Source organism: Balaenoptera ricei, chromosome 1 (assembly GCF_028023285.1).
Source record: "Balaenoptera ricei isolate mBalRic1 chromosome 1, mBalRic1.hap2, whole genome shotgun sequence".
Lineage (NCBI taxonomy): Eukaryota > Metazoa > Chordata > Mammalia > Artiodactyla > Balaenopteridae > Balaenoptera > Balaenoptera ricei.
The window spans coordinates 178,057,742-178,082,875 of NC_082639.1; the positions used below are offsets into that span (position 1 = coordinate 178,057,742).

General features: G+C 38.7%; 1 protein-coding gene across 23 annotated transcripts in view; it reads left to right on the forward strand.

The window, feature by feature from the left end:
* Positions 1-25,134, forward strand: part of ESRRG (estrogen related receptor gamma) — a 629,476-nt gene that overhangs the window by 387,937 nt on the left and 216,405 nt on the right. The gene's annotated exons all lie outside the window — the stretch shown is intronic.

Here is a 25,134-nt window from a genome sequence, read left to right on the forward strand (position 1 = left end):
AAAGATGGGTAAGCATTTTAAAAGGGTAGGTGATGAGAGCAAGCAGTGGTGCTAAATGGAGTTGTATGTTCTTATGAACAATTCAGCGTAAAATGATAGAGTGTTTTCTGATTAGGTGATTTGTGCTTTTATGGTGAGAAAATGGCTAAACACAGAGCACTCTCCAAAGGTATATCTTCTATGAATGCTTTGCCTCTTTACTGAAAGCACATCAGGGAAATAGATGATGCATCCCATTTGATCCAAGTGAAACAGTTTTAATTGTTATGGCTTTGAGTTTTTTTGGTTTTTTTTTTTTTAAAAGGAAATAGCTCTCTTTGGTAAAGAACTGTATCTCCAGTATGTTCTTCTGCAGGGGGGGGCCTGGTGCCCATCAGTGTATCGATTTGTGACATTTGGTAACCACTCTGTCACCGGACAGTAGGCTGCTGAGACACATACTAAAGGATCGTAGTCTATGGAGCTTTCATTTTTTTTTAATCCAAGAAACCAGCAGTAGCATCAACTCGGAATGAACTGCATTTAGATAAGGTTAGGAAGAGCGCAGTAAGGTAAGAAGAAATGCTGTGAGAAGAAATGCTGTTCATAATCAGAAAAGCCGAGAGATATTAAAAAAAAAAAGATCACAAGCTATTACCGAATAACAGCTTTTTGAAACAGTGCTTTGAAAAGGGGAAGTAGAACATAGACTAATAGAGAAAGAATAAAGGCAGCTTTCTTGGGAGAGAGGGAACGTCTACAGCAAATGGAATGTGGTTCCAGAGGAGAGGTAGGTAAGCTGGAAGGCAAACCACAAGCAGAGGTGCGATTTTGTTCTCTCTGAGGTGCTACATCTGCCAGATCAGAAGCATCAGCGCCCTCTATTGTCCGCAAGAGAATTACAGAATTGTCTGAGAACAGGCCAGGCTTCTTTGCCTTGTAAACAGACTTTTCTGAAAACCTTGATTGATGAAAAGCAGTAGAGTTAGGAAGGTAAGAAAGGAGGAAGGAAGGAAGGGAGGGAGAGAGGAAGGAAGGAAAGGAAAACAGTGATTGATTTGTGGTCACCTTTGTATTATGTGAGCACTCACGATTGTCTAATGTTTAAAACATGAACTGCGTTAGATGTTGTTTCTGTCCTAGCTATTTGAGTTTATTAACATAGAAAGTACTCCTTAGAAGAAAGGTGCAATTTTAATCAAGCAATGGACGAAGACAGGTTAATAATAGAAAAAAAGTTCTTCCATTAACTTCATTATACTTTTTGTTTGTCTGTTTGTTTTGGTAAACCTCTATTTACACATCATCTTTTTTTTTGAGTTTTTATTTTATTTTGTTGATTAACAATGTTGTGTTTCAGGGGTAGAGCAAAATGATTCAGTTATACATATACATGTGCCTATTCTTTTTCCAATTCTTTTCCCATTTAGGCTGTCACATAATATTGAGCAGAGCTCCCTGTGCTATACAGTAGGTCCTTGTTGGTTATCCATTTTAAATATAGCAGTGTGTATATGTCAATCCCAAACTCCCTACACATCAGCATTTAACTAACTTTGAGAGAAAAATACTAATGTTATCCAGGGTTCTCCTTTGCACAATTTCTATTTCTCAGTAATGATCTTTACCTGGTGTCGACATGGAAAAATACAGGCATTGGAAACTTTTTTGGGAACTCAAATAACATTCAAATTAACGTTGCTCAGCTATGTGTTTTACTAAATTAAAGATTAAGGCAAGAATGACAACTTCATTCAAGCGGATCATTTGGAATTACATGAAACAGCTGCTGTTAAACAGCTGACAGCAACAGAGAGCACCGTGATCCCCCAGCAAGGGCTCTAGCAGGGCGCTCCATGCCCCACGTTCTGAAAAACACATCCTGCTCCTTTAGACCCACACACAGTGTCCTCCCCGTCGTGCTTGTTGCCAAACACTGGGCTTTCTAATCACTTTGTATTCAGCCAGAGATCCAGGAAGTCCAAATCCAGCCAGACAAATGCAGAACAGCTTAGCAGAAGCAGCTTTAACAGGTGCCATCGGTATGGTCTTAGGGAACCTGAGAGACACGACAAACAATGGAGGCCATTGGGCAGCGGCATCTCTTTGCCCCGGTGCAGGGGGTGGCATCAGTCGCTGAACAGCAGTTCCCCACAGAGGCCAGTTCATTGATCCTTAAGTGATGGCGTAACAGTGCAAAAGAATGTTTAGACACCTTAGCTGCGCAAGTCCCCTGCAAACAGACTGCGGTCGGATGTCTGTCGCCGGCTCCCCCCTGCTCTGTAGAATGCTAGAAACAGAACGGATTGGAATAAAGAGTGTGGACCCGTTCAGAATTAGAAGGGCTGGATGATAGATTTTATTTAAGCAGGTGCCTTCCTATTTTGAAAATAGGCAGCTGAAGATTGCCACCGCATAAGCGTAGGCATAATTGGATGTGTCACTGTCCGGTTCTGCCCTCGTCTGCAAGAATGCGGGGCTCGCCCCAGCGGACGATGCTTGCATGGTACATCTCATGATTATTTCTAGTTTGCGAGCCCCACTTTGTTTACTCGTGGGTTTGCTCTCCTTGCCAAGCTTGGGATCACCCCTTCCCACGTTAACAACACTTGATTAAAGTCAGTTTGAAAAAGTTGGTTGATCCTACAGCATCTTGCCAAATCCTATCACTTTATTAATCCAGGGACTTGTATTTCCCATCAGGAAGAGGAAATTGTGAATTGGCCAAAAGTTCATGAACTTAACATGCGTACCCTAAGCAAGCACTAGAGCAAAAGTTAGAGGAGCCTGTGTGTTTAGATAGAGCACACTGCAGAAGAAATTTGAAAAATCTGCATTAAGCTGGAAAACAGCCTATATAAATAGTTCTATTAATGTTCAGACTCTTGGTTTGGTACTGATAGTAAAAAAAAAAAAAAAAAAAAAATAGAGCAAGAGAAGCAAGGCCACATTTTAAATTCTTTGAAATTACTGGGAAAATGTTTACTTCTGCAGTTGGGAAAACGTTTGACTATTCTCTATGTTTTCCATATTCTGCTAATTCTGGATAAAAAAAAAATAAGGTCCCAGTCAAATTAGAGTAGTTTGGCATTTTGGTATCACAGTATGGCCATTTCTTTCCTATCCGGGCAATGTGGATTAAAAAAAGTGATACTTGTAACCTGTTCTGAGCAGGCCTTGATCAAGGATGTACATTTACAGGGGAATTGAGGCTTCATTCTTTATGATAAATTTCAGCTTTACCCTCTGCCTCAAAAAAACTTCTTCTTTTCTAACCCATATTTATAAATCAATAATTGTACCCCAATATAGTCCTCTTCCAATGCACAGATTTAAGTTTTTCTTATTTGAAGAGTAATGACTCTGTATCTTAGTAGTATTTATTATTCAAAGCGCACGTTACCGACATAATAGAATTAATCTTTATACAATCCCCTTTCTAGTTCAGTTGCAGGAAACTGAAGCAAAATGGGGTTGATGGATTAAGCAACATTATACACAAAGTAAAGGTAAACATTTATTGGACTCTTCTCATTAATCATGTTTTTTGGCCTCCCAAGCACTGGTGTTTCTTGAATTATACCAAATATACTTTCAAAGACTAATAATATTTGGGGGTTTAGACTCTTAGTCTAAATTGATCCATTTTTCTCACTGTGAAGTCAGTAAATGGAGGCTTAAAGAGATTTAATAATTTGCCCAAACTCACCCAAATTGTTCATAGTAGAACCAGAATTAAAGAGAGGCTACTCATAGATATTTTGGTATTAAGCATTTATAAATTGTTTGACAAAATTATAATATCTAGTTTAGAAAGAAGTGCAATGGTTGCACCCAAAGGTCCAGTTCTTCTACATTCCTGTATCAGACATATCTGGAGAAATCAGAGAGAAGCTGTGCTGGTAGGTGTGAGGTTGGTGGGGGGAGGGGAAAGGGATTCAGCCTTGCATCACATCGTTGTGATGATATAAAGGCGCCCTGCAAAGGAACGGAGCTGTGTGGATGATCTTGTGAGGACCCAGCACTGGGACAAAGCGGTATACTTCATTGTCGTTATTTTTATTTTTATCACATGGTCTTGCCACAGAGTGGGGTGGAAACGTGAATGGGGTGCGGAGGCAGACAGGGGGACCCTGATGGGATCGGCGTCATTACCTTGGAGTTCATCTCTGCCACTTACAGGTTGGTATGTTCCAAGACAATTTAAATAACCTCTCAGAATATTTATTGCAGAATCTAGAAAACTAACATTGTGAATCTCACAAATAGGGAAAAGGACTAAATGAGATTATGTGTGAACAAGGATGTTGGAAGCTTTAAGGTGACATGTTTGTGCTGGAAATGAATGAAATGAAACGTTAGGACTATGAAATGTATCAATTCCATTAAGCTCCTTTTATGAGTTCTCAGATGAGGTTTCCTTTGCGAAGTCATACTGATAAATATTGCTAATAATCTAAGGCCTTTTGAATATGGTGAAGAAAAAATTTTAAGTTAAATTAGGCTGTTTGAAGGAAAATGTTCAGAATTATATATAAACAGGCATGACACAAAACAAAGCAGAATGGGGTGTGTGTGTGTTGTTCATTTTCTGGATAAGTATACAGTTTTTGGAATTAGGGACCAATTTTTGTTTATTTATTAGCATTTGATAACTCTCAAAGATCTCCAAAGTAGAGGGTGAGGACTCTGGGAATTTTTATTCTTTCATCAGAAGTTTACCACAGGCCTCTTTACACAGGCCAGTTGTCAGCTACAGAATGTAAATAAATTATATAATGTTCCAAGTGATACCTTTACAATTAATAAATCTATCTACATTTTCAAACGATACAATTCTTGTTCTATTATCAGGCAAGAAAGAACGCTATGAAAATTAAGAACTTTAAGCAAAGAATTATTTTAAAAGTTGGCTTTGATATTTTTCAATTTGCTGTTGCGTGGATACCAAACTCTTCGGGGTATAAAACACCGTATAGGTGAAATTAAGTTTTTGCCAATTAGAACATTTTGCCTGTAAGGATTAACATTTTATCGGTTTGGTATTATTTTTCTGTTATTCAGCCTAGGCTGGGCCTACCTTACATTCTTTTCCCATCCAGGATAAGCATGCTTTGTAGCAGAAAGAATTATAGTCTCTGGAGACAGAGGTCCTGGGGTCATAGTCTGGTTCTGAAACTCACTGGCTGGGTTTCCTTGGCTAAGTTAATGTCTGCGCTTCATTTCCTTCTTTTCATTTCTTCGTAAAATGGAATCGTCATAATATCTACTCATATATATACTATTCATATTAAATTAGGTAATCACACAATAAAAGAAGGCTGTTGTTATTTTGACCTCACTGAACTTTTTTGCAGTTGACCAAAATAATATATGGAAGCACACAGCACAGTGCTTGAGACATAGTAGGTGCTGGACAAACGTTTTCCATTTTTCTTTAACATAAACTCCACATTAAACCTATATCAAACCCTGTATTACATAGTAATACCACCTTATATTTGTATACTTCTTTATAGTTTACAGAATGAGTTTAATACACAGGTAACTGTCTTACAGGGAAGACTGAAATAGAAATGTCCTTTATAAGTAAGGAAACCACACAGAGGTTAAGTAACTTTCCCAAGGACAAACCCCTAGTAAGGAACAGAGCTGACTTGGAAACTTAGGAACCTTCTAACCAATTGGCTACCCAGCCTGCACGACTATTTGCAGTGAGATCCTTGAAGAGGGAAAGTTGGGGGGAACCCAGCCTTCAACTCAAGGGGAGTAGAGATCCCTGGGTCTCACACAGTGTCTGGAACAGAGCAGGTACTGGATAAATATGTCTTAAATAAATGAAAGAAGGGAAAGCAAAATTCAAAAAAAGATGGGACAATTCAGGGAGGTGTATCTTTAATAGACACACCTCTAAACGATATCTGGTTATAAAAGGAGACTTCAGGCCCTGTGCCAAGTCCTCTGATGGCTCAGCCAACGATTTCTTGAGGAACTTTAGAGTCTCTTTTTGACCCTAGCTAAGTAGGCTGCAAGCTCTGGTAAATAGAGCAGAAACTTTTGCTAATATGGAACCCCAATGAAAACCTGCTCAGAAAACGACAGACAACTATACTTGCCTGATCTCACCTGGAGAGTGAAACAAACAGGTACCGGAGAAAACCTAGTCAGATGACATCATGAAGGCTGATGTCGCTGCAGTGGCAGTAGGCCAGCAGCATTGCTAGAAGAACAGATGGAAGATGGGACACATTTGTAGCCAAAAAGAGACTACTCGTAGGTAACACAGCATGCATTGCCAGGAATAAAGATGGTGAGAGGTAGGAATAACCTCTATACGTCCTATGTGTGTGCATTTCTTAAACTCGGTTTTTAAAAAATTGCACGTATTTTGAAAGTCTTCGACTAAAACTTATGGATCCCTGGCATTGTTGGACCTTTGCTTCCACGAGTATGTTGAGAGGGGTATGTGTGTGTGTGTGTGTGTGTGCATACCCAAGTGTTCAGGACCAGACTCAGATGAGATCAAAGATTTGATTCAAACATCCAAGGAGTTACTCTATGAATATAGTACTGTTGATGTTTACTTTCTAAGGAAGGGATGTGGGCTTGCATTTCTCTGGTGTGAAAATGTTTTGTTTAGTGCCTAGTGCAGTGCTAACAACAATGTGATAAATGCTTGCCGAGTACAGTATAAATAAGTAAATTGATTGGATGCCCTGAAGTTTGGTATTCTTTATTGTATTGCCATTTGTTCAGACACAAAGTAAAAGAGACTCTAGCAGACAGTGCATTTCTTACTCCCTCATGCTTCCTCGTCCACCCAAGATTGATCTCTTTAGCTTTGTTCCCTTCAAGCACTTAACCCTTTCGAGCCTTCCTATCAGCCCCTCGGATAGAAGGAGGGACGCAGCAAATAAATGAACAGAACCACACTCCACGTGGCACCGTATTCAGAGCCATTGCAAGTAAAGGCAGGGCTGGTACCTAATGGTAGTAAATAGAACGGTTAATAGCACAGGTTAAGAGTCCCGTGAGCAGGGTTAGAATTGTTTTTGCCACTTAGCTCATACAGAAGTTGCAGGAAGTTATGCAGCCTCAGTTTCGGTAAAATTGGCATATTATGAAGATTATTGTGAGCTTCAGATGAGCTAAATGATGTCAGTTGTTGAGCGTGGTCCTAGCACATTATAAACCTGTGATACTTGGCAACTTTGATGATGATGACGATGCCGGTACCCACAGTAATGATGATGGCGGTGACAGTGCAAATGATAAGGATGGTCAAAGCTCTTTGTGGCGATCAGCTTCCTAGGCAAACAGTGAAAAGGAGTCATGCTAAGATCTGCTTCTAGTTTGTGTCTGGGTCTAAGACTTCTTTCAAATATCCTCTTACTTTTGGGAAAACTTAAACCAGCTCTCCAACTTAAATTACCCTGAAGACCAATAACTTTATATTTTTAATATGAGGGATTTACCGAACTCTATGCCATAGCCAAAAAAATGGTTGTAATACCTCTGAGACATTTATTCCAGGGTTCTTTTCGTGATACCAAGAGTCACTCTGAGGATGGTGTTTTGTTTTATTTCAGCCACCTTGGCACTCTCTCCTAAAACTAATAGCAGATGAATAGATTGTGCCTGTGTTGGAACTTTTGTTCTCTGCCCAACAACTTTTCTCATACTTGGCAAAATTTGCCAATGGGATAAACTTTCATTGTATGCTACTGGTGCAAAGTCATGTCTTGGTGGGGTTTTATTTTTATTTTTTTTTTATTTATTTAATTTTTGTCTGAGCATGGGCTTTCTCTAGTTGCGGAGAGCAAGGGCTACTCTTCGTTGTGGTGCGCGGGCTTCTCATTGCGGTGGCTTCTCTTGTTGCGGAGCACAGGCTATAGGCACACAGGCTTCAGTAGTTGTGGCATGCGGGCTCAGTAGTTGTGGTGCACAGGCTTAGTTGCTCTGCGGCATGTGGGATTTTCCCGGACCAGGGCTCGAACCCGTGTCCCCTGCATTGGCAGGAGGATTCTTAACCACTGTGCCACCAGGGAAGGGGTTGGTGGGGTTTTAAAGCACACCTTCCTGCAAAGCCCTGTAGTACAGCTAGCAGCCTTATTCCCTTGGTCTCTAATGACTCTCATGGTAAGCTTGTGACTTTGGCAAAAGGAGGAATTCACTCCATTTAGTAAATATACTGGAGGCTCCATACCTTGCTGGAGTTAAGAATTCATAACCGGAGCAAAGTTGAAAGACACTACCCTTCTCATTCAACGCTACATGCTGCATTTACCACGAAAGGTAGAACCCTTTTTTTTGAGAAAAATCTTCCCAAACTATAATTTTGAGGTTTTGTTTTGTTTTGTTTTCTGGGAGAGTCGAACACCAGAGGGCGATGTGAATACAACATTTTAACTAGTTTTTAAATACAGTTTATTTTCGGTGTGCAAACAAAATATGCATATTTTGTGTTCCTAACCATTAACATTTCTTCTTAAGAATTTTTTCTAGCGACTGAAATTTTATTCGCTCTGTCCATTTCCCCACTTTTACATTTTTCAAAGAACTGAAAGATTACGAAGTCATTCATTCATTTAACTGATATTTATTGAGTACCTACTATATGCAAGATATCATATTAAGGTTTGGAGGGAGTTAGTGCAGGAATGGATAAAGGCTCATTAAAGAAATATTTGTTGGTCAACTTCTACATACAAGGCACTCTGATAAGTACTATTGGGGCTATTAAGATGAGCCAGGCATCTCCTGTCCTCAAGGAGCTTCCAGTCTGTTGAAGAACTATGATTCTATCTATGCTTCTCTTCTGTCTTTAAAGAGACACGTACGCTGAATCCTTCCTCCTCCAACTGTCTTTTAAGGCTTAGCTCAGAAAACCTGTTACCTTCTCTTCCCTCTCCCAAGGAGAAATGGCCATGTCCTTTCCTAAGGCTCTAACCTACTTTGGAAAGACGTAGTGCATCTATGAAGAACATTGCAGAGGGGTGGTGGGAAGAGCTGGGGCAAAACTCCTGGAAATAGGACTTCCCTGGTGGCGCAGTGGTTAAGAATCCGCCTGCCAATGCAGGGGACACGGGTTCGTGCCCTGGTCTGGGAAGATCCCACGTGCTGCGGAGCAACTAAGCCCATGTGCTACAACTACTGGGCCCACGTGCCACAACTACTGAGCCCGTGGGCCACAACTACTGAAGCACGTGTGCCTGGAGCCCGTGCTCCACAACAAGAGAAGCCACCGCAATGAGAAGCCCACGCACCTCAACGAAGAGTAGCCCCCGCTCGCTGCAACTGGAGAAAGCCCACATGCAGCAATGAAGACCCAATGCAGCCAAAAATAAATAAATAAATAAATAAGTTTTAAAAAAAGAAAAGAAAAACAACTCCTGGAAATAGGAGTGCATTCCGTATGTCCAGGTTAATCCGATATTATCATCCCTAGGTTTCTAGAAGCAGAATTGTGAGAAATATGCTAGGAAAGAGGATTTAGGTCAGATTGTGAACAGACTTGAATTTCAGGTTACAGAAATCTTGGTTTTGTTCTGTAGCCATGGATAACATAGGGTGCAATGCTTGGGAACAGCATGAGTTGGATTAGAAAGATGTAGAAAAATGGAGGGAGGGAGATCAGTTAAACCACTAGTTAGGAGATTCAGGCAGAAAGCTTTGAGAACACAGAGATGATTTAAGGTTAGAACCAATAGGTCTTAACAAACGTACAAATTTATTCCAAGCACTCATATGCAAAATCGTGGTATTTTTTTGATGACTAAAAGGGTTATATAAATTACTGTCTCTCGTAACAGTAACAATTCAAAGCTCAAAGGGCAGGCGCCCTGTTATGCTTGTGTTTATTCATTTATTCCATAGACAGCTGTTGAACATCTATTCTCTGCCAGGCCCTGAGCTGTGTTCCAAGCATTTTGGAGATGATTAAGACAGGGTTCCTGCCTTCAAGGAGCTCACAGTTTAACGGGAGAGATACAATTATGTACAAACAGATATGAAAACACAGAAGGATGGCACAATAAGAGATGCCTCCAGGGAGAAGGTGATCTTTCGGAGTTTCCAGGTGAAAAAAGATGTGTAGGTGTGTTGGGCCAGGGCTGTGGGCATCCACGTGTGTCGTGACATAGGATGGTGACCAGATACAAAGAAATAATTATATATTACACTGACCCCAAAGAGCATTCAGTTCTCTAGTAACAGCTTGTCTGTGTGGATGATGTTCTGTTTTCATGTTCCATGTGATTCTGTTATGTGGGAAAGCCTTCCCATAGGGGGACAGGATTGTGAGAGAAGGCACAGGCTAGAAACTGTGATAACTCAGTGCCAGTTATATTGGAGAATCCATTTTTTATACGATTCAAATATTTTTCAACTGAAAATTAACACTTTCAATTCGGACCAATGAAATAGTTACATTCAGAAGGTGGAAAAACTAAAGAATGTCAATCTATATTAAATCCCATATTGATAAGTGTGACATGGTAAGTTCAAAACCACTCCAATAAATGTCAAGTTTAATACGGAACACCTCTGCCTGCAAATAAGCTCTAGGAGTGAAGAAAATAGTTACAAATAAAAATTTGAACCCTTTAAGTTCTCAATCATTTTTTAGTTACTCAGCTGGGTATATAGAAAGGTGTGTGGAAAGCATTATTTTTCTACAAAAATCTAAGGCAGGGTTACTATTTCTTTCTTCTTCTTCTTTTTTTAAAAATGTTAAGCACGTTCCTTTGCAGGGCTTAGAAATCTCTCTAGTCCAAAATTGAACAAAAAAGCCCTCCCCTTCTGCTTTTTTCTGTCAGGCTGATGAAGCTGTATAGAAATGTAAATGTAATATAAGGATGTATGTAGCAAGCTAGCCTTGCTCTCTTTCTTAACCCAAGCTCCCTTGTTAAGAAAATTCTCTGATTTTGCTGTGTGTGTACATCTCATGTGAGGGCATTTAATTAGCTACAAGTTACAACAAAGACTTTTGAAAGGAAAATATATCTGTGGTGCAGATGCTTTTATTTTCATTTGGCGAACAGCTACGTTTTTAACTCCCTTATCAAGAGCTGCATGAACGGCCCAGACTAAATTGGGAACATTGCCACACTGTTTGACAAATAGATTTTTTGTAAACTGATTTAGTCTTTTCATTGTTTGCATTTCATTATATAGCAGACTTCATGTCACAAAATCAGTATTCATTCAAAATAGAGAATTTAGAGATAGGACTATAGCCAGATAAAAAATATTGCACGGGTCAGGCCTATTAAACACAGAATAATATAGCAAGTCAGTGATCCAAAGGGTGTTCTTCAGCCGGGAAGGGGCTAACATTCCCGAGGTCAGGAGTCAGTGAAGACTTAAGGTGTGGCCACATTTACAAGACAATCTACAGGGAAAAATAGTGAAGGATGAAGGCAGCTGGCTGGATAGAGTGCCGAAAAGAGACAGGTTTGTTATTTGCATTCTCCTAAGGGGCCAGAAGTGGGAACTTTAAGTGTAGCTGTGTCTTCATCTGTTCTGAAACACTTGCTCATCTGAGTTTGGGACTCCAGAGTCCCAGTTTGGGACTCAGATAGAAACTGACTTTGAAAAGAGGTTGCTTTTTCATTTTTCATTTTTCTTCTAAATCCTTTCGTTTGAACCAGGGGGTCTCAAACTTGAACATGCATTAAAATCGCCTGGAAGATTTGATAAGACACAGACTGCTGGGCCCCGCCCTCAGGGTTTCTCCAGTTGGGGTCTAAAATTGACATGATCAGTTTCCAAGTAACAGGGATGCTTCACTTTGCGAACCACCTGTATAGATCACATATGCCAGTCCCTGGAGAATCAAGAATTAGCATCTCAAAGCACCTACCATTTAAAGCCACTGGGCAAGGGCCCTGGGCAGCTCTGCTGCTCAACCTCAAGTAGAAAGTCCGAAAGATCACGGAAGGCAGTTTATGTACAAGAAGCTTCTTTGCTAAAAAAAAATTATTAAAAATTTAACTTAGGGACTTCCCTGGCGGTCCAGTGGTTAAGACTTCGCCTTCTAATGCAGGGGGTGCGGGTTCAATCCCTGGTCGGGGAGCTAAGATCCCACATGCCTCATGGCCAAAAAACCAAAAAAACATAAAACAGAAGCAATATTGTAACAAAATTCATTAAAGACTTTAGAAATGGTCCGTGTCAAAAAAAAAAATCTTTAAAAAATTTTAATTTAATAATTAAAAATTATTTTAAAAATTAAAGCTATAATTTTATGACATCTTATTCTTGCCTTTTTAGGAATTCCTTCATGTTTCACACAGCCAGGCAGCCTTTTAGTTCAGTTTAATGAGTCTTTGGAGATCACGTTTTGTGCACTTGTCCTAAGAAGCTGGGATTATTTATAATGATGAACGGGACACAAGTTTTATTCTCAAGAAGCTTATAGTCATGGGAAAATCAGGCAAATAGAAGGAAAAAGTCAATAGCATTTGGTTAGGGGAGGTGCTAGAAGGATGATAGGGTCTCCGTCCCATAAGAAGCCTCCTCTGACCTCCCCAGGGAGAACTAAGTATTAAGGATAAGTAGGATTTTGCTAAACAGAAGGATTGGGGAAAAGCAGAGAGAAGTGAGATATGGGGCTGTATGTTCAGGAATCTGCCAGGAGTTTGAAAGTTCTAGAACTTTTTCCTTATAAGGGAGCTGTTTTTTTTACCTCTCAGCTCTGTCATCTGGTATCTCTGTTTACCACTCTTCCCCCACTCATTCTACTTTTTTTCTCCCACATTAAATTCCATTTGACCATTATCATCTGTGAGAAAAATCATCCACATTTGCTGTGAAACCATTCAAACGATGCCTAAGAATTTAAGGAAGAAAATGAAGAATAAATTTTATTGTTTATGATCCCATGTTAATATTTTAAGCATTTCACATCTGTTTTTACTCTAAAGCACCGTGTTAAGGTAGACTTTTAAATTATACTGAGCACCTCAGTGACAGAACTCGTGGTTCACTGTTTTCTCCTAGATGCTTGGCGGTATTGCACTCATTTTAGTTAAATTTCATAAACGGATGGATCTGTGAAAATTTAGGTCCTCAGCATTACGTCACACAAAATTCGAGGCCCGCAAATGCTTTTCAGCCTACCCTAAGCCACTTTCCCATTGCTTAATGTCACCTGTTTTTTTCTCTCTTCCTCAATCTTGCTTGCAGTTTGGAATCACCAGTGGACCTCTTCCCCAAAATAGCACTGGGCGAACCTCAGAGATTCTGACTCAGGGCATTTGGGTGAGACTCAAGCTTCTGTAGTTGTCAACCCCCCAGGTGATTTTAGTGTGGATCCAGATTCTCTCATTCTATGATTACCCTTGGGCTTTGGGATATTAGCGTGGCCTCAACAACAAAAAAGGTGATCCCTCTTCGGCAGGACCAGTTGAAGGTCTAGAAGTCACTTGCATTTAGTGACTTGACATGTAACGTAGGCCACTGAGATGTCCGTAGGTTAGAAATAGTGTTTACGGGGTATATGTCAGAATAATCTTTTCTTACATGTGCGTAGTTTACAATGGCCTTGGATTTACATGATCTCGTCTGTGTTTACAATAACCATGTGAAGTAAGCAGGGCAGGTATTTTTTATCTTCTCTCCCCTCTTGTTAATTGTTCTTGCAAGTGGTAACGCTAAGACGAAATAATTCAGGTGCTTGCCCATAAGCTGAAGGACCAGGACTGCACCTAAGCCATCCAATAGGCAACTGGGTGCTTTCACTTACACTTCCTTTATATGGTTCAATAATGGTAAAATAATGATTCCAGGTCCTGTGCTAAGCAATTTACCAGTGGTTCTCAAGTCTCAACTTTGGCAGCATATTGAATTCACCAGGAGATTTAAAAACTCCTGATGCCAAAGATTATAAATTGGTTGGCTGAAGTGTAGCTTGGGGAATCAAGAGTTTTCAAACCACTGATATATATAGACCCTTCCATTGAATCTTCTGAACACCAATATGAGGTCAGAGTCATCACCATTTTAAAACTGAGGAAACTGAGGCAGAGAAGCATTTAATCCAGCAGCCCACCAGTCCTCCAGCTAAAGAATGGCAGAAGCCAGACCCAAAGCAAGGAATGAACCACTGTCTGTAGCTCTCTGAGTCACCATATTGTTCTCTCACAATTTTAAGGTTTTCACTGCAGATCTTGCAGCGTAAACTGCTGAGTAAAAAAAGTTTACCTATACTAACTGAAAAAAGCACCAAATTTAGAGTATTCTAAAAGCTCAAGAGCCACGGTCATGTCTGGGAATTAGCCTTAGTAGTCAGCAGCAGTGTATTTACTTGCTTATTTTGGCTTTTGTTTTGTGTGACTTTATTCATTAGGCTCAGTGCATCCAATAGTGATCCTCTAGCCCAGTGGTCCTCACGTTTAGGTACCAGAATCACTTTGAGGGTTTGTTGCAACACGGATTTCTCAGGTCCAATCCCCCTCCACCAGATCTCCAATTCAGTAGGTCCAGGGCGGGGCCTGAGAATTTGCATTTCTAGCCAGCTTGCAGTTGATGCAGATTCTGCTGGTCTGGGATCCACACTTTGGGAACCACTGCACTAGTCCAGTCCCGTTATTCACGGAAGCCCAATGAGATGAAAGGCCAACCCCAAGGTCACAGATGATGGAGAAGAACGCTTGCTCCTCAAGCGTTCTTTCCACTATATCTCATATCTCTGGGCAAGATGGGGGAACTTCAGAGATTTTCTTCTTACTTCTCCCCTAAAATTCAGCTTGACTTTAACTTGAGGCGATAAATGTTGGTGTTAAAATTCTCTTCAGCGCTTTAGAAGCATCAGATTTTGGATGGATTATACAGTCTAGAAAGGTGACTCATTAATACTCCAGGAACTGCCCCTTGGGAATTTTTCTTCCTGTTGCCTTTCTCAAGAAGAGATGAGTACAGTGACTCAGAGAATCAAGCTCTTAGGTAAATAATTCACTTAACTGAGACCACTCAGTGTCACCTAACGTTGTAGATTTATTTATCAATATGATTTTAAGGATTCAAAACTGGTAAACAGTTGTTCTAGAAGCTTTCTCATGGATGACAAAGGTGAGGAGAAGGCAGGGTTTTGCCACCACTGTGCAATCCTTTCTTAAGTAAAAAGTGAATACTAAAAAATACCTTCAACCTTTTCTTTTTATCTACTGGGTGGAGTGAGGGGGATGGAATTCAGCAATAACAATACTCCTTCCCTCATAAGTCAAAATACAGTTTCATTTAATGAGTAGTTCATTGTGGAAGAATAAATATATTAGCCCCTTTAAAATAGTGGCAGGATTTCTTTAGAGAAACATTGAAACTCATTTACAAAAAAAAAAAAAATCAATCAGCATGAATGTGACAATTTTTGCCCAAATCAGCTATCTATTGGCAAAATATTTATTGAGACCTTAAATGTCCAGATTACAGTACTAGACAGAGCCCAGATGATTAAAGGCCACGAAGAAGATTACTAAATGGAAAGCATAGAGACATAGGACAACCTACCTTGATACAAGCCAGTTAGACCCGTTAGTGCAAAACACTGTGGGACACAGAGAAGAGAGCCATTGATTCTGCCTGGGGACCCCTGAAGGAGGCTTAGAGAGGAAGAGGCATCTCAGGTAGCCTCAAAGGACTGGAAGGGTGTTCTGTCTACCCTGTGGATTGTTTTGCTAAACACCATAGCTGACCAAATGAGAGCCAGAATTAAAGGAAAGGAATACTTTCTTTGCAATACTAGAGAGTTTATTTATAAATATGTAACTTTCTCCCCCAGTAAGAGTACAGGAATTAAGTCTGGCGAAAAATAAACAGAATGTTTACATTTACATTCTGTACATCTCAAAATATTGATTGGGATTGAATAATTGAATAGGACTAACTGCTCAGTGGATGGAAATGAGGCCAATGGTGGGGCTGAACTGGAAAGCTCTAACCACAGAAAGAGCCCATTAAAGCTAATATTGTCTTATTTAATCATCTTTGCTAATAGAGAAAACAAAATGTGGCCATGTTTCCTTCCAAGATCTTCTTAGCAATAATGTACGCAGGCCCAGGAGCACGTGGCAGTATGCAATGTGGTCCCCTTCTACAGCATTCTGGAAAGATTTGAGAGATGAAATAGAATAATTCAGAAAAGAACGTTGATGTTTATAGAGCTATTACGTTATACAGGTTGATCACAGTTCTTTCTTACTAATGAGGAAATCTTGGAAACATTCCAGGCAAATAAGGTGATTTTTAAACTTCATTTAAACCTTTACAAGTTGTTGTTGCTTCTTTTTAAATGAAGAAGCGTTTTGCTCCTTCTTAGGTCTCTGTTCCCTGGCTCAGATATTCTAGAATTAGACTGTGAAACTTGGGGTAGAGAAACTAATCAATGAGGAGGTAGACCAAAGCTTTCTGAGTGAAACCAGTTGACAGAGAAGGGAAAATGAGACTTCCGTTTTCCTTTTTGTACTTTAAATTCTCACCAGCATTATATGTGTTTATCCCAGGAAACTTACACAGGGCAGTACAAATCAGGCATCCAAAAGGTGTGTTTCCTCAGTGAGAAAGGAAGAATAAGGTGTATAATTGGTAGAAGCAGGTTTATTCCACTTTCCTAAAACAAAACTATTTGTTGGTGGACAAAAATGCATACTAGTGAATGCTTTTCCATACTTCCTGCGTGTCTTTTTTAAGAGGATGCATCAAGATTTATGGGAAACAAAGATTAGGAGCACAAGAGATGTAGAAGTTAAAAAACAAGAAATTCAGGTCCTGACTTTGCAGCCTAACAACCAGATGTCTTTGGGCAATCAAATAAATTCTTCAGACCTCAGTTTTGTCATCTATAAAATGGGGATAATAATAATAGCGTTTCTCCCTGCTTCACAGGGTTGCTGTGAGGAACAAAAGATGCTTGTGTGAAACAGCTTTTGTTAATGTTAAATTATAGCAAAAATATTAGCTATTCTACCTATTATATTAGAAAATTTTCTAAACAGCTGAACTTTTCTACCTGGCTGTATTTAAAGCTGTGAAGATTGAAAAACCTTCTTCCTTTGTTAAATGTTACTTCTTTATTTGGTGTTCCAATTTATCGAAGGGTGAATTAATCTGTTTCTTTTCTCACTAATGAAAATCGTCTCTGATTTATTTAGTTTTCTAATTCAAGTGGTAACTGAACTCCAGAAAAAAACGGTGTCTTTAATTATGTTACTTGCTTTTCTGTAACACAAAGTTTGATTGGATAAAGCTTGTGATACAAATAGCTGTGCACTTAGGGACAAACTACAGGCGAGATAAGAGCCCCCGGGGTTTTAATGTGAGTATTGTCCTCATGTCCCCCTCCCTGTCACCATTCCTGTTATTATCATCTACTAGCAGATGAGAAAGGAATTCTTTGTCTCACTCTCTTTTGCATCGAGAGTGTGGTTTTCTAGAAGATTCTTTTTGGCTCTCCCTGATAGGATGCAAAGTTGTATGTTCTCATCTATGTCTTCCTCTTGGAATGAAACCACCAAACAGAACACACAGGACTTGGTTAAAGAATTACGGGCAGCAAAGAGAGGTAGAAAGTGGCCTAGAGGCAAGACCTTTGCCTTTTTCTGCTGATGAATTAATTCCCTTCTTCCTCTCCCGTAAGAAGAGAAATCCTTGCTGAAAGTATTCAGTGTTCTGTGCTGCTCCGGCATAAGACCACATAGAAATAGAAGATGTGTGGCCCTTCATGGGATCCTTGTCCACATTTCACCAACCAAGGAAACCCTAGAATCCTTAATATCGAAAATTGTATCTTGCATACAAGGGCCAGTTTTGAATGCTTTTATAAAAGAAGTATTTGTTTTCAGAACCTATCTGGGATATCATGATTTCTAAATGCATTTCTGTCAGGTTAAATGAGAAAATGTTTTCATGTTACCCTGGTAAGGGTCACAGTTTTAGGTACTGATATGGCAGCTTTGTTTGTTTGCTTGCTTTTGTTTTGATAATAAATATTGTTTTTCGCTGTCCAGTACTTAGTCGATATGAATATTTGGAAAACAGAAAAATAGAAAGATGAGAAAGAAAGTGATCATTCCAAGCTGCCCCTTCTTAACTCTTCGAAGAATAAGTGGTGAGGAAATGCTAGACTACGTTGGTAGCGCAGGCTGTGACCTCTCATCCTTTCTTCCCTTTTGTCTTTTTCTACCTCCCTCTTCTCCATTTACTGTTTTAAAATCACTTTATCTTTTTAAATTTCCCTACGTTACTCTAATAATCCAACTGAATTAAGACACACAAGGAGTACAGAAAAGCATTCCTCAGCATGCATTTTTGCCCACCAATCTTTCCATTTGGCAGCCTCTCTTAAACTGAATAATAATAAACTGACTAATAACATTTGTCATCAGTTTATTCATTCATTCGCTCATCCAAAACATATTCATTGTGTTCCTATAACATTGACAGGAATGTTTACCGAGTTCCATTACTGGCCCTGGGGACACCACCAAAGCTGGTACAGTTCCACTAATGAGAGTTAGGTAGGGGTTAGAGTGGGAAAAGGAGTGGTCATTTAATAAAAACTGAATCCCTAAAAGAAATGATAGTCAAATTTTCTCTAAAAGGACACCTAATTACCTGGGGAGAAGACAGAGAATTTCTCTCTACTAATTCATCCCCACTTCTTTTTTTTAATATGTGACTCTTTTTTATCTTTCTAAGCTTTTGGAGAAAGTAGAGGACAATTTGGACATACACTTGGGTATTTGTCTCTTGGGATCAGATGTCCCTTGGCTCTTACTTGGGACCTTTGTCCTTAGAGGGCTCTGCTCTCAGCCAGAGTTCTATGCACTGGTATATAGTCAACAATTGTGAGAGTTACATTAGTAGCTTGTTACTATGTTAGCACTGGAAAGGGGAGAAAATGTAATCTTTTCTAATAGGAGCTTTTCTACTACCTGGGTATGTAACCTGGGTTAAGGCTCTTAACCACTCTGAGCCTTATTTTCCTCACCTGTAAGGTAACCAGGTTAAACTTGAAATCCCTATGGTCTCCCCACCCCCCTGCCTATAATTCCCTGTGTCCCAGACCTTCTGTTCCGCTGTAGATTAGTGGCCATTCAATGTAACAAGAGCAAAGCCTTGTGAAGAAATTGAGTCCTTGGGGTATCTGATCAAAGGAACTCCTGGGTGAATGAGCTTGTACCAGGGATAGTAATAAAATCAACAGCTGTTATTGATGGACCCGCTAGGGTGAAGGGTTGTGGAAGAAGGGTCTTAAAGGAAGAGAAAAGGAGTAGGAGCAATTTCTCTCTCCCCTTCTTGCTGGTCAACAATGTACAACTGAATGCTTTGGCGTGTCGGCAGAATGACTTAACTTTTCAAGTCTGTCTTCCTCATATTCAGGCCCAAAACGTGATGGTAACTTTAAGGGGGCAACCTTAATTTTTCCCACTCATTACATCGAAACAATATATATGTGGCAGTATTATAGCAAGCAGTTCATATCATTTTATGGCAAAAGTTATTGATAGTGTCACTGGAGGATTATTTGCACTTCATTTTCTTTTCTCTATTAAGTACCTTGAACTAGTCAAAGATGAAGGCCAAATGAATTGTCAATGTCAGTCTCTTCTATCTCTTTTTTCATTTAGTGAGATTTAAAAATAATATGGTTAACATTTATGGAGGGATTACTGTGTGTAGGATGACAGTAAAATGTATGCTCTAAACTGAGCCACTTCTTTTTTGATAGAAATTTATTTATTGATTTATTTATTGGCTGGGTGCTGGGTATTTCTTTATAATTTTTATTTTTTATTGGAGTATAGTTGAATAACAATGTTGTGTTAGTTTCAGGTATACAGCAAAGTGATTCAGTTATACATATACATGTATCTATTCTTTTTCAAATTCTTTTCCCATTTAGGTTGTTACAGAATATTGAGCAGAGTTCCCTGCACTTTTGAAAGTGTAGGGAGTGAGTACTGTAAATTTTTAAGCTAGGAAAACTGGCCCAAGCCAGAATGTCCTTGGCTCACTGAGTCATTTGGTCCCCCCAACTAGGACTGGATACTGTGCTAAATTGGTTTAACTCATTTAATCCCCATAATGATTTTACAAGGTGCTGTTATTGTTCCTCCCGTTCAATAGCTGAAGAAACTGAGACTTAGGTGGGTGATGTGACTCTTAAGTCCAAAGCCTTATCCCTCATAGTTGGAATCTGAAGCCAAGGTATGACTCCAGAGTAGGTCATTACCACCTGGCCAGAGGCTTTCCACAGTCACCTGACTTCTGCCAGGCATGACAAACACACACACCCCTAATTCATTCGCATTTGCTGGGGGAAGCAGATTTTTATCAAATGTATTCATTTATGAAAAAGAACCTCAGAAGTGTGTCAGAGAGTTCTAAGATCCAAAAAAAGCATAATCACCTCTTTAAGCCTCTTTATATGGACACCAGATGCTGAGTATCTCACTTTTTTTAAAAAAAATTGCTGGTCCTTGGAAAATATGGACAAAAAGGTTCATGGAAACAAATAAGAAAAGAAGTTTCAAACAGTGTTGTTGTTCAAATACATCAGGAAAAAAATACTTTTGTGCTTTTTTGATGTGTCATGGATAGATCCATTTTTTAGCTTCAAATATGCATTGAATGGAGTGATTAAGATGGATAATTTGATCGCTTTACTAGTATCAAAGCAAGTATTGCTTACTCTGAAATCTGTCATATTTGTTCCACTTCTGCTCCTGTTCTCTCTCCATCCCTCCCCCTGCCTTCCTCTCAGAGTTAAGCTACCCTTTATTTTGGACAACACGATCACACACATGATTGAGTCAACAATTTATGGCTTTTAAAAATAGGGATTTCGTCCTCTCTTAGGTTTATTGTTTATCATAATCATCTTTCAAGTGAAAAGGCTAATTTACTCTTTCTATAGGAATATTTTAAGCTTGATTATCATAATATTACAGCTGCCTGAAAAGGTCTAAAACGGGACATTGACCTTGAATGTTTTCTGCATTTAGCTCATGGTGCTTAACATTCAGGAAAGAATATAACTGCAACTCATTTATTAACGTGTAATCTCAAAATGTTAACTATTGCTCTGGATATACATGCCATGCAGATTATAGAAAGCTTGTAGGATAAGAAAAAATGCAGTTGGTATTTTATCAGGGTAAGTATGTTGGAAATACAACATAACTAGAGTCAGTTTTCCCTTTGGAGCTACTGTAGTTTATACTTTAATTTTTACTGACATTTTACCATGTATATGATTAGCTTGACAAAATGAAAATGAAGTAATCCTGAATTAATTAAACAGAAACCGAATTGCCTCTATTAGCTTCTCTGTCTTCCTTTGATTCTTCCCCCCCGCCCCACCTCACTTTCACAAACACACTGGGAAAAGAGTTTGGTGTATTATGGAGGTGAGGTAATCGCTCCCCAGAGAATGGGCTTTTTTTACAGACTCAGTAATTTGGGAATGGGATGGATTTATAGGACAAGAGGTTTGTCAAAAGGAAAGGTTTTTATTAGTGTTTCTGTGGAAGCGATCACTTTCAGCAGAAATGATTGCTTCTTGCCAATCGAGACAATAATTTAAATATCAAAGCCTGTGCCCTAGAAATGAAAGGCAACAGAAAATGAGGTTTGATGAATTGATAGAGGTTTGGTGGTGATATAAAGTAGTCATACTGACTTCGAAAGATGTCTTTATGTTCCCAGTGGGAAGGTGTCTTCTTAAGCAGGTTTATAGCATAAAAAGAAAAATCCCAAAGCACAGATGAGGAAACTAGCGACACAGAGGCACACAGCTCATGAGGGGGCAGAGGGGAACCTGGGGTCCAGGCCTCTGCTTGTCCTTCAGTGTTCTTTTTTCAGGGGTGTTCCTTGTGGGTTTTCTTTTGGAGTTAAAGATAGTAGTTTGTAAAAGTCTTGGTTTGCTTTTTGTAGTATAGTCTATTATACTATACAGGATATATCACAGGCGGCAGGGAAGATGGTTCCAAAAGTTAAATAGCTTTTCAAAGGTTTTATGGTCTTGAAAAGATACGCAAAAGTAGATTACAAGGCAATTTGAAAATCTAGATTTGTGATGCCTTGTTTAGTTTGCAATATTTAACAAATGGCAAATATGCAATATAAAATCAAGATTTGCTGCAGAAATAGTGTGGCAGCTATAAACATTTTCATACAGATGAGTCTTGTTAATTTTCAGAAAAGGAAGATGGGGACTAAAAATAGCTATTAGCATGCAGTGATAGCAGGACCAAGCATTCTCATTCCCTTCTAGCAGCATAAGAATTCACTGTTAGAATGTTTTAGGAAATGGTTCCGGACTCAAATACAGTAAAATGTCTGGTATAGACAACAGGAATTTACCTTTTGTTTCCACTTGAGTTTTGTTTGTTGCCATTTCATTCTTTCAAATGGAAATGAAGGATATTTTCTGCTTGATGTCTGTGCTTTCATTGGGGCCTGAGAATGAAGTTGTTTGGGTATTAAGCTGCATTGTTTAAAGAAGAAGAGATTGAAACTATGAGTGTGGACCCTGGGTCTGATGCCTAATAGGCTGATATTAACTAATTTGTTAATATTCTTTGTGAAACACTCATAGGGATCCTTTTGTTTGGTTCCATTTATCCTGCTTTGGGTAGACTCCTTGTGGTAAGATTGTGAAGTGTATAGACTGGTGGGCAAAAGTGTTTATTCTAGGCTGTTTATCTGTTCACTTGTTTCGCTTTTTTTTTTCCCCCCAAATCCTTTGTAGTTGAGATTCTTAAAGGCTTATGCTCAATATTGCACATGGTGTGTTTATTTCCTGTGATTATCCACTCTTTCCTCCTTCAAGGTGAAAAAAGCTCTGTGACTAGGGAAGATTCTTGAGATGACTATGCTGTGTGTTTATAAAATATTCTGGAAGCTGTCTCACAAGTTTAGTGCAGTAGATATTAGTTTAAATTGGTTAAACTGGATTCAAGACGGTAGGTGTAATCTTAGGTCCTTGACTTGTAGAGGTGACACATTGATCCCGAGGGAAAATAAACCAGCTCTACAAACCTAGTGCACTTTTGGTCATTCAGAAAGCAGCTAGTTCAATGGACACTGCACCTTGCATAGATGAAATACGGTTAGCGAAAGATCTGTGGGGATCACACCGTGTATGTTTGTACATGGATCTCTGTGAGCACAGAAAAAAGACTTACACATGAATATGAGTCTAAATATGTTTAAAAGTAGATACCAACACAGTCAAATGGTTCATAATGGGTCAAATAAGTACCCTACGAGAAATTAGAAAATTCTGGGAAATAAAAGATAACTCTCATGAAACGTGGTGACTTAACGTCCATCGGTAAATAACTGACTACAAATCTTGTCTTTAAAAGACCATTTCAAAGGAGTAATAAGCAGGTTCTGTCACAGGATGATAATGGAAAGAAACTGAATAGAGTACAGTATTCTGCACAGGTACAAGATCTGAATGTGCTGAGTACATTAAGATCCATTGAGTACATTCAATAATTTTTATTTTTTTTAATGTCCCTGGACAAAATAAGAATGAAACTTTTATTTGCTGTATATGGATTTATTAATTACCCTGAGAATTTTAGTTTATTCACAAATCAAGGTAGGAATCTTTGAACCAAAGATGTTTTTCTGTCTTTGTGAAGCAGTATTTCCCTACTGCTTTTATTGTATTTTAGAAAAATCATGCTTCTTTTTCAAATGCCTTTTTATTTATTTTTTTAAATTATAGAATGATTACATGTCTCATTTTCAATTGAATAGACAAATCTCTTTTTTCCTTCCGAGGTGTCTGCAGAATGCTTGTATTTTCTACATCTCAAAGCTCTTTTAATTCACTGCTCACAACCAAATTTACATCTTAATTGCTGAGTTCACATTTAACAATATAGACAGCATAATGCTACTGGTAATTAAGCTTTTACTACCTGCTTTTGTACAGTATTCTTAGGCACAGTTTTTGCTATGTGAGTTCTCCACTAGAAACTTGTATGCATTTAGACCACAAATAAAAGGCATCAGGCCCATATCTTAGATATGGCTAAATACATGGCAGGGAAATTGCTTTCTTCTGTTGGGGGGACCAAATCATATCTGTCATTTTTATATTCTGAATGTTAATGTGGCTGTTCTAGTTTAGTGTTTTGTTTTTTAAAGGCCTAGAACATTTGAGAGGCTGAAAGACTGAGTTGAGTTCTGATCTAGTAAATTTAACACAGACTGGATATCTCAACTAATTTATTTTGATCTCAAAGATTATACTATTTATATCATGTAGGACTAATATGCAGTAGAGCTGAATTATATCAAAATTTTGGGTCATAAGGTAGCAGTTATCTCTTTGCTATAAATAGCTGGTAGCTATTCCATTGTACATTTGCTAGTATAAAAAATCCTGTATTTAAAAATAGGACTTAAGAAAATTCTTTGTTATATGGAAACTAAAAACAGGCTTATACACTGTTGGAGAAAAAAGACCCTTCTCTTATATTCTCTTTTCTTTAAAAAGCACTTCTGTTTGAAACTAGTCCTTATAATGACCAGACTGTGTGATGATTTACAAAATGTTTCTGGGTTGATTTTTTAAAGCATTCAGCGTGTGTTATATGTAACAGCGTGTGTTATATGTTATAATTATATAAACTGCATTTTATTTGAAAGCTGACGTTTTGGGTAAAAATCATATATACTTGTATATGTCTCCCAGTTTGGAAGCTTACATTGAAATAAGTATATGATTAAGAACACTTTTAGTGCACCACTTAGTAATGTTCTCCCCACAAAAAAAAAAAAAAAAAGTCTTTATTTTGTCAAAATGCATTGAGATGGTTTCAATGTACTACTTACCCTACGGCCCTCAGTGTCCCACCCCTGAAACTGGAGCAGCCAATTTGTTCTGCAGTTGTTTACCTTTGTTTTGAAAAGCTATGCATTGTATATCTATAGGTAGAGAGATAGAAGCAGGTAAAGAAATGTTTACACAGAATTTACATAGCCATTCTCGCAAATTGCACTGAGGCACGCTTTCCTCTTCTGTAGTTGTGTAAAACTGCATTCCACCTCAAAGATGACGATCCCACTTCACATGCCCGAACAATTTAGAAAGCATGTCTTGGATTTTTTTTTTTTTTTTTTTTTTTTTTA